Source organism: Lethenteron reissneri, chromosome 17 (assembly GCF_015708825.2).
Source record: "Lethenteron reissneri isolate LAM-NWPU_2019-01 chromosome 17, ASM1570882v1, whole genome shotgun sequence".
Lineage (NCBI taxonomy): Eukaryota > Metazoa > Chordata > Hyperoartia > Petromyzontiformes > Petromyzontidae > Lethenteron > Lethenteron reissneri.
Window position 1 is genome coordinate 3,827,975 of NC_083795.1, and position 10,889 is coordinate 3,838,863.

Consider the following 10,889-nt stretch of genomic DNA (forward strand, 5'->3'; position numbering starts at 1 on the left):
GGAGTCGCGTTTCTTTATTTAGCTCTTTAATTTTTTTTTGGAGACTGGCCAGACGTGTTGAGCGAGTGGTGGGCGAGCCGGGGCCCTGGTGGCTGTTACCCACGCTTCGCCCCACCAATACGCAGGGGGGACCCACCCAATCGCAAATTAGCCCGACTGCACAATGCGTACAAAAGGTGGTAGAATGCGGATGGAATTTCAACTTGCCCAGGGAGAGAGAGATAGGAGAGTGCCACCCACCCCGACTGCTCCAGGAATCGAACCCGGATGTGTTAAGCACCGGCACGCAGCCTCTTGAGACACAAAGATGCCATTGTGCTTGGCCCCGCTGATCAAAGTAATAAAAAAATTAACGTATTGCCTGTGCAGTGGCAGTCAACTGCCCTATGCCATGCGTTAAATAACAACCTCGATATTCTTAGTTCTTTCGGTAAAGTCACGTAGAAGGGAGAGAATAATAAAAACTTTACCGAAAGAACCAAGATTATGAATCCCTGCAGTCACGAAAGCTTTAAATCAAAACAACCTCGATGTTTTCTAAATGAAACTAGTGAAACAATGATGGTGATGACGGTAATCATCAGTATCGTTGACGAGAATATATTTTCTAATGATTTCTTTGGGTCATGTATAATTTCGCGTCCTAATTGGGAGCAACATCGAGTAAGGGGGAGGGTAACTTGCCTGTACGATCAGCAGCAGTTCAGCCAGCATTGATTCAAGTAAACCTCACTGATTAGAGTAGACACTCGAGTGTCGAATTTGTTAACAATGCTTGCTGAAATTATGCAAGATGTGTTTTGTATGCCATGATTTTTTTGGTATATGTGGCCAGACAGATATGTGAAGGAGATATTGATTATTCTTGGTTCTTTCGGTAAAGTCACGTAGAAGGGAAACAATAAAATAATAAAAATATAAAACAATAAAAATTCTCACGACGTTTTGACTGCAACAACAAGCAAACATCATCAGATGTGAAATCCACGGCAAGAAAATGCAGTCGAAACGTCGTGAGAATTTTTATTGTTTATTAGTTTTATTATTTTATTATTTCCCTTCTACGTGACTTTACCGAAAGAACCAAGAATATGAATCCCTGCAGTCACGAAAGCTTTAAATCAAGAGATATTGCTTGTTGATGACAATGGTATAATCGTCAACGTTTCAAAGGGTTCTGTATTACTGTTCATGCAATAGGATATGGATAATCACTGCAAAAGCATACATTTATTTAGCACATTTACATTTAAATGATGTTTACCAGAATACATCTATTTACTAATGTCCCAAATACTCGAGGAGGAATTCTGGAATAATTATTTTTTCTGGAGTTTGTGAGAGAGAAAAGAGTTAGCTGTGGAATATTGTAAACTACATATTTTATGCATAGGCTTTCACGACCAATTTGATAGACAATTAGCTTATTTTGGGTTAGATCGTGTTAAACTTTAATTATGAGTTTAACTTAGATTATTTATAACTTAGATTATAAGTTTAACATTGCAATGTAAAGCGCCTTGGAAAAGGAGCTGTATGAATCCGAATTAGAATACAATTATACCTACACGATGTAATCCACAATAAACGAAATATGTGTCAAACTACATTTTTGAACATTTATTGACATGCCATCTACCGTGGAGCGATTAAATCAGTTCTTGTGCAGGCAGGTGCTAGGTGGATCACGAACATCGCAGGGCCATGAGAGATGTCATGGCTAATGAACATCTCGATTTAAAGCTTTCGTGACTGCAGGGATTCATCTTCTTGGTTCTTTCGGTAAAGTCACGTAGAAGGGAAATAAAAAAATAATTCTCACGACGTTTCGGCCACAACGCAAGCAGCCGTCCTCAGGTGAAGAACAAGTCTGTCGGAAAGACGCTGTTCTTCACCTGAGGACGGCTGCTTGCGTTGTGGCCGAAACGTCGTGAGAATTATTTTATTATGTTTTATTTTTCATTATTTCCCTTCTACGTGACTTTACCGAAAGAACCAAGAAGACTAATGAACATCGTTTGGCAAACCGATTGCGACACGGCGTTTAATGAGATAGGCAGATTTTCCACGGGCCACACTTTCTTGAAGGCTGAAGCTATGACCAAGGGGACAAGTATTTGTTAAGCTACTTTATAATGCACAAAGTTCAGACTTGACCACGACATCATGAACTTGCAATTGACGCACGAGCTAAATTAAAGTGTGCCAAGTTCACACAATTTTTGCTTTGCTCAATGGAAGTGAATCGATTTGCATATACTTTGCATATAATTTACATTTATTGTCATGTGTGTTTAACTCAAGACCGTAACAGGTAAAGGTGCAGCACTGAAAGTTCTTACTCACGCCACTGCTGTCGGTAGGGACTCGACTAGACGGAGCTCAAGATTGAAAACTGCTTTTGTGTGCTTAGTTCGTTGCCTTTCCCCCGCACCTCCGATTAGCACGGTCGGCTGCGTACGGTGCGAAAAAAGTTCAACATACATACACAAAAAAGTTCTTCAAGAGCTCCCCCTCTCGTAGAGACCCTCTACAGCGCCCCCCCTGGAGGGTATGTTGTCCTCCTCTGTGCCACACTGACCTAGACGTCTTGCAACACGTGGCAGTACCCACACTTCACCCCACCAAACGCGACCTGTCGTTCGACTAACTGTGGTGTACCCACGTGCACTGCCGCTGAGTGGATAGAGGTAGGGGGATTAATGAGCCTATCCACTGTTTTGTGTTTTGTAAAGAGATAAAACCAGCAACCACCGGCATATGAAGTCCAGTTTGAGAACCGTTACACCACACGGTAACATTCCGAAATAGATCACAGTGTTGTGCAGTAAATTGTAATACAAAAGACTTAAGTAACAGGGATCGCACGCGTCTCTTTAAGGACTGCTCGGTGACCTTATTTATCCGGAACCGTCTCGGATTTCCCACATTGCATTGCGGCTCTTGAAATACAATATTGAGGTTTTTTTTTTTACCGAATTCGAAAAGAAAAATACTCTTGTCATTTTGGTTGCTGACCCCAAGACTAAATCAAGCAGGGGTGGAGCGGTGGCACAAATGTTGGAGCACCACGCTATGAGCCTGGCAACCTTAGTTCGATACTCTGCCATGTGGTATAAGAAACCACCATGAGCTCCCCCGACTTAACCAGCTCTCACTGACCAGCGTGGTGAAGTATGGTCAAACATCAATCCCCATTACCGACAACGGGCATGGGAAACGCTTTCATCAGCGGTGGATTGTGACAAATGTCTGTACAAAAAGCAAGCATATGTATATGAATTGCATGCTTAAAATAGGATTTAAACTGTACCTTTTTTTTAAGAGCTCAGCTCTGGGAGATGGGTGGCTATGTAACCCATCCCTTCTCATCAGCAGGCTGGCCTGTGTTTGTGGCTCAGGTTACATCACGTAACCGATGCAATGTATGACCGAGCAGTCAGCTAAGGCTTGTAAACAGAGGGCAGGCGAATTTGTGTGTTATCTTGTTCCTTTACTGCACATTACGTGAAGTAAGAGTATATTTAAACATTTCCACTAGATAATATTGTTATGAGAATCAAGTATTAATGCTATGTTGTATATACAATCTCCCCTAGCCTGAACCCAATTCATTACCTTTTCCCCACTATCGCTTTTACCCACTCACGAAGCCTAAAAATCCCTCTTTGTTGGAAGTACTATGACATTTAATTTACATGATCGTAAGTTTTTTCATGTCCATGTGATTTACCACTTTCCGTGTAGCCCACATCACCATGCAAACTCGACCACACACCCACTTGTCTGGATAATTATCGGTGCTGATATCGGTGCTCTTCTGCACACATAAGATCCGGTCGCAAAATTCAGGAGGCTATGGAAAATATACGTTTAACTGTAAGCTGACGTAAGCCTCACATCTCACCGTACAAGTAGCGGTTCAGTGTTTATTCAACACACTTTGCTTCCCATGAACGAAAATTGGCCAATCGTTACGTACAGAATCGTTCTGGAAGAGACTTAGTTAAGCTTTGGAGTCATAATCTATCCACTGCTGGATGGAGGAATCCTCAGGCAATCAACATCCCACGATGTAACACTCCATCGAGCTCATTGACAGGCATGTCTGATCTTGATTTGAAGCTTTCGTGACTGCAGGAATCCATACTCTTGGTTCTTTCGGTAAAGTCACGTAGGTATAAAATAGAATAAATCACGACGTTTCGACCATCATCATGTGGAATAGATACAGCAGCAGAACTGCTGACATAGGAGAGAGAGCTGCCGCAACAGAGATTATATCTGATTTTGGTGGGCTCAACCCAAGGGTAAGTGGGCGGAGCTAGAGAAGAAATTTGTAGGTAAATGTGAATGTGAGAGATTAGCATGTCAATGTGAGACGGTCCCAGACACCAAAGGTGGCGGGGATCCTCCTGTGGCTATTTAACCTGGTGATGTACTCAGAGAGTCGGAAATAACAGCTGACATAGGCAGGTAGGATGTAAACATCACAGTCAGTTAAGACTTTACCTGGTTAATAACGTCCTTCCAATGATTGCTCAGTTTGTATCCGTCTGCTCGGTTGAAGTTGTGTCTGTGTTTATATATCTGGCATGTTTGCCTCCTTTGACTGCTACTCCATCATTAGTCTTGACCACCTGCCATTATTCCTAGAAAGTTGGGTGCCGATAAGACGCTTTGTTGGGCGTCTAGGCTAACAAACAGCCTTACAGAACGGTCTTCATGTAACATCGTGTCAGCAGCACGGCTATGAAAACTAATGTTATGGTCGCATTCAACAAAAAAATAATTAAAGGTAAATTAATTAAGGCACAATTTACACGGTATTAAAAGTTGTTTTAAAATTAATCAATCCTCCAAACACAACATTTTATATTGCATTAGTTATATACCAGAGACTTGTGATATCTTTCCGCTTATAAAATATTTTATGAGGACTACAAATACATTGCTTCACATTTTCTTACATACGTTTTTCATAAATCCTTAGCCAAGGGCATCCTTTAAAACATGTGTCCGTGTATATTTAAGATGGTTTCCCACACTTCATGTTAGAACATTTGGATGTAGCCGAGAACAATGATTTTGCAGCCAGATTACAACACAGTGAGCAAAAAAAAGTGTACGATTTAATACGTCAAATATAACTCATTTGTGGTCACCGCAAATCACAGAATAGAGAGAAAGTGAGACGTAGTCTGCTTATAATCAGCACCATTATCCAAGGCCGCGTTCCACAGAGAACGTGTCAAAGTCTGTCACACCCATGCATTTTGCACCAAGGCCTTTCCCTCTCTGTGCCAAAGCCACTAATGGCACCGCACCTCGTCGATGCTTTATACCAGGGGTGGGGAACGTCCGGCCCACGGGCCGTATAAGGCCCCCGAAATCATTTGGTGTGGCGCTGCCAAGGAAACCGCAGGTGGGACTCGAAATTCAAAAAATCTAGGAGCAAACCTGGAAACGCAGTTGCGAGTAGCAACATCATCAATAGCAGCTAACATCACACGCCTCGCCAAAGAGAAGCAGTTCCAGCCATCACATTAGGGGTGAGTTAATTAAATGCTTGACCAAATATACCCTCCACCGCATCTCGCAGCGGCTGCAATGTGGACATGCAGCCGCCTCAAAACTCTCCCTCAACACCTGGTTCTTATAAGTCTCTCTCTCTCTCGGTCGCTGGACTCTTGGGAGACCACTCCAATGTCAGTCTCGGTAACCGAGACAGGCATTGGAGTAACCGAGACAGGCACGCACGTCCTACCCAGCGCAACCATTTCTGCCTAACCAAGATGCCCGTGTGACAGGCCGGCGCACTACCGGTGGTGGGATGTTAACTACCTCGCCTGGTATGCAGAAGGTCGTGGTCCTGAACCTGACGCCTGCATGTCTCTCTCTCTCTCTCTGTGGTCGCGCAAATGTGTTTTACTTCCGGTCCTCCGGTTTTCCCCTTCCACATGTAGAAACACGCGTTGAGAGCATTTGGCTGCGATAAATGTCCCCACGAGATAAGCCACTTCGTTGAGCCATCATTTTTGGCCAGGTCGTTTCTGGAAAAGAGCCACATAGCTCGGCGGGCTGTATACGGTAAAATAAAACATCGGTTATAACTTTATAGTGTTTACTTTGTTGCGCTGGGTGAGGCGCACTCAAATTTGATGAGACTGTGGAAACATTTTTTGGCGTGGTGTGAACTTGGACGACCTCTGCGCCGTCCACATCGAGTTCAGGAGCCGCAGGCTCATGGAGGAGAGGGCTTCTGTTATTCTGTTGACGGCAACTTCAAAGTCAACTTGATCTCCCGGAGAACGTCCAAGTCCAAGCTGAGCTCCAGCGAGACAGAGCAAGGTGAAGACGAGACGTACATTGGTGCTAAGCTTCAGGTGCCTCCATGCGCTGTGTACAAATAGAAGGTGGCTCGGCTCCATCGGGAGCAAGGAAGATGGGGAGGTGGGGACGGAGAACCAGGCGAATACCGGACTGGTCCTAGTGAGCAATGCGTGCTATGTGAATGAGGTAGTTCACACCATTGGTGATTTCCAGTTGTCAAGACAGCGCTCGGTCTGACGATAACAACACCACAAATACCACTACCGAGGCCAACTCCACGGCTGAGAGATTTCGGTCGTGGTTCTAAACATCGCTGTTCAGTGACCACGACGTGGGAACGGGGTAGAACCCCCCCCACCACCACTTTTTTGCGACAATCTCAACCACTTACTCCGCTCATAGATGCACATTCAAGCAAACATCTCGATTGGGGGGCGGGGGCTGTTGGACTCATTCGCTTTCTTGAAAACTGCATTTGACATTTAATAATAACAACGAATGCGAACATTTCCAGGAGTGTTCCAGTGTGTATTTCCCTCCCGTGTTTGTTTAATAAATTCAGCTCCTTTTTCTTTTTTAATGAAGAAAAAAACGATTTGGGGGATGAAAGTTAGGTTAGGGTTGGCTGGAAGTGCTGAGAGGGGGGGGGGGGGGGGATGAATATGTCTTTGGTGTGGGTGGAGATGAGAGAGAGTGCACATCGGGTTTTCGTTCTTTGAGGTCTAATTGGTGTTTTGGATCGGGTGGGGAAGTTGTAGTGGGTTTGATATCAACGCTATCCATATGTTTGAAAGTTGGCGATCCTCTTCCTTTTCTTATAGTTGAGATATATTCATAACTGCCCGATGGAGGCATGTTGGTCGAATGTATCACGGCGGATGGTTCTGGATGTTTTTTTCTCTTTTGCAATGTTTAACGAATGCTGTAAGGACAATTTAGTGTTATCTTGAATGGGTCGCAAAAAAGGCTTATCCCTGCTTCTAAATTGCATACTTCAATACGGCTTGGAGAGTTTACCTCCTCAGGCCTATCAGTACAGCAGCTGCATTGTCTGCCCGTACCACAACCCACATTTATTGAGACTGCATGCGTTGTACTATGGCTTTACTGCTGCCGTATATATCCACATTCGAGCGTTATCTCTTCCAAATGATTTGGGGCTTGATTTTAGCCGGATCTGTCAGGGTCGTTGACCCGGAATTTCTTTCACCACCGGCACACCACGTCAAGTATACTGCCACGATGGTTGTGGCTGATACTCATTGCCTTTTCCGGTCTATCAGCGACATGGAAAATATTCAGAATGAAATTAAGCCCTGATAAATGTAAAAATAAGACCACATTAGGAGCTGCTACTTATGTAACTAATATATCAGAGTGCTGCATACAATCTACAGATGACTGCACTATAAGCACGCTTGCAAATGTCATTTGAATATTAAGCTCGTATAAATGTTGCTAAATTCATAGCTGTATGCTGGTTTATCGACCACAAAAATTCGTAAAACTCTCAACATTCTGGGCTGCAATGTAGCCAGAAGATGCCAATCCAGCAAGCAGGGTTTGTGAACCAATATGTGCAGTCCTTGTACGTTATACCCACCCATGCGTGGTGAGTCTTCTCAAAGTACTACAGTCTCTTCCCACATCCAAATCACGCTGTAAAAAAACTAAAGCAATTGGTGATACATCTCAACACGGAGGTCCTCTGAAAAACATATACGACTCAATGAGGTCTTCATTATTATTATAATGCGGTAATTCTAAAAGCAGTACAACGCATTAGAATAACACAAGCGAATGATCATAACCGAAACAGCTATAATTGCGTTTCATGCCATGTGTGTAACACTGGGCATGTTATGTACAACATGGAACGACGGGAGGAGCGCGTGTAAGAGCACGTGTTTTAGCTAATGATGTCTAAAAACTATATGCTGATGACCTGGTAATTTCAGCTCGTTCTGAGAATGAAATGGAGACTGCTGCTGAACCTGGAGCGTGTCACGAAAGAGTTCAATCCTCACCGCCAGCCCCACCAGAAAACAACACCTCCCTGGGCACTTTGTCATAGAATAACTCCACCCGCTCGACTCTCTCTCTGACTACATGTTGTGCGGTTGTGCAGAGGTAGGGACATCGAATGAAACATCTAAATATGTCACAAACACTCGATTTTATTTGCTCACGAAAATATCGGTGTGCACTGAAACATCGGAATGAAACGTCGATGCTTTTATATTTTTAAATGAACTATTTACCAAAAAAATTGCGATGTAAGCATTCAAAGGCAATGTTCATTATCAAAGGAAATAATGAATAGCAAAAAATATCAGAAAACCAAGAGGCACAAGGCAATTGGTACAGGGTCCACACTCATTCAACAGAAAATGTACGTCTGGCTTCCAGAACGTGGTCTTTGAACCTATGAACAGCATGTAATGTGTAACACGTAGACTTGCGCGACCAATATCATTCATAATTTAGTTTTTTGGGTTAGATCGCGTAAATATAAATGTGTCATTAAACCCACACAGCCAATCCACATTGTGGATTTTCTCTCCAACACACCGGTGTGCTGTACTAGTAACGAATTGGAATGTTCTGTTTACGTGACAAACCTTACTGATTGACTCTATCGGGTGGTGGCGGGTTTAACGACACATTTTTAACAACACATTTACATTGACGCGATCTAACACAAAAACAACCTATACCTGTATTATTAAGCATGTATTAAGCATGCACTGTACTTGCCAACGACGTTTGGAGAGGGATCAGTTTAGGTGGCCAACAATCAGCGGGATATTTAGTTAAATTTGCCTTTTTTTTATCCCAATGTAAAAAACTCAACAACGAAATAAAAACCCCTATGTACGTTACCGATGCTATCGGAGGGCTCAAGATCGATGTGAAAAAGATCGATTCATCAGAACCAAAACATCAAAACGTACCGCCGATGTAACGATGATTTCCCTATCCCTAGCAGAGCGTGGAGGAGTTCCCAGACCTGAGGCCAGGTGCTCATGGTCAGCTCTGGTTTGGCATCAGAGCTTTTTGAATCAGTCAACTGGCGTTCTTTTCATGGCCTGTACATTGCCGCGTGGAAACTACCTGGTCTGTTTCTCCACACGAAGCACCAGTTCCCAACCACAGTCTTGCCCTCTATTCCCTGAATGCAAATCATGGACACCTTTAGACTTTATAGGGACACGTGCGTTGACGTGCCATACTTGGGCTGGACTACCCATGATTCATTCATCCTGGGTTTAACCGAACTGGATTCTGTGAGCTCACAGATCCTTCAGAGACCTGGACATCGTTCCATCGGTGAGCTCCTCCGCCAGGCGAAGATGCGGTTATGCGTAAAACCCCGCATGCCCATTCAAGTAGCTCGTTTGGCCGGAGGGGGGGGGGGGACACACGCGGACACAACGCTGCATTGAGATGGGCTGATGGAGTACGGGGGGTGTTGGAATGTGTTTGAGAGAGTGTCAGTGAACGTTTGACGAGAGTGTATGTTATTTGTGAGTGTGAACGTGTTTGATTGAGAGCGCGTGTGAGAGGGAGTGAGATGAGTGTGGGGGTTTTTTTGAGTCGGCGTGAGAGTGAGATGGTGTGTTTGTGAACGAGAGAGTGAGAGCAAATGTTTGGGTGTGAGTCGGAGAGCGTGGTTTTAGTGAGAGTGGGAATGCATTTGTTCATGAGTGTGTGCGTGTGTGCATATTTTTGAGTTTAAGTGGGGTCCTGGGCCTCCTCCCCTAGGTCGAATCAGCCTCAAATGAGTACCTGGTGCGGTGTGTAAACAACGTCACTGGGGAGACAAAGGCGGCCGGGCGTGGTGCTGACCACCCACCTCTTTGGTGTGCCGTGTCTGCCTTCATAGGTGCTACTTGCTAACAGCACTTGCCCCAAACGTGTGTTAAGGCTACACGGGGGATGTTTGTCTTTTGTATGTGTGAGTGGCATAAGTGCGAGCGCGCATGCGTTTGTGTCTATGCATGAGCCAGAGTGAGCCGTGTGTGAGTGTGAGTAGTGAGTGAGTATGAGTAGTGAGTGAGTGAGTGTGAGCCGTGTGTGAGTGTGAGCTGTGTGAGTGAGTGAGTGTGAGCCGTGTGTGAGTGTGAGCCGTGTGAGTGAGTGTGAGCCGTGTGTGAGTGTGAGCCGTGTGTGTGTGAGTAGTGAGTGAGTGAGTAGTAAGTGAGTAGTAGTGAGTGTGAGTAGTGAGTGAGTGTGTGAGCCGTGTGTGAGCCGTCAATAAGTGTGAGCTGTGTGTGAGTGAGTGTGAACCGTGTGATTCGTGAGTGTGAACCGTGTGTGTGAGCGAATGCGTCGTGTGTGAGTGTGAGTAGTGAGTGAGTAGTGAGTGAGTGTGAGTAGTGAGTGGTGAGTGTGAGTGAGTAGTGAGTAGTAGTAGTGAGTAGTAGTAGTGAGTGAGTATGAGTAAGTAGTGAGTGAGTAGTAGTAGTGAGTGAGTGTGAGTGAGTAGTTGAGTGAGTAGTAGTAGTGAGTGAGTGTAATGAGTGTGAGTAGTGAGTGAGTTTGAGTAGTGAGTG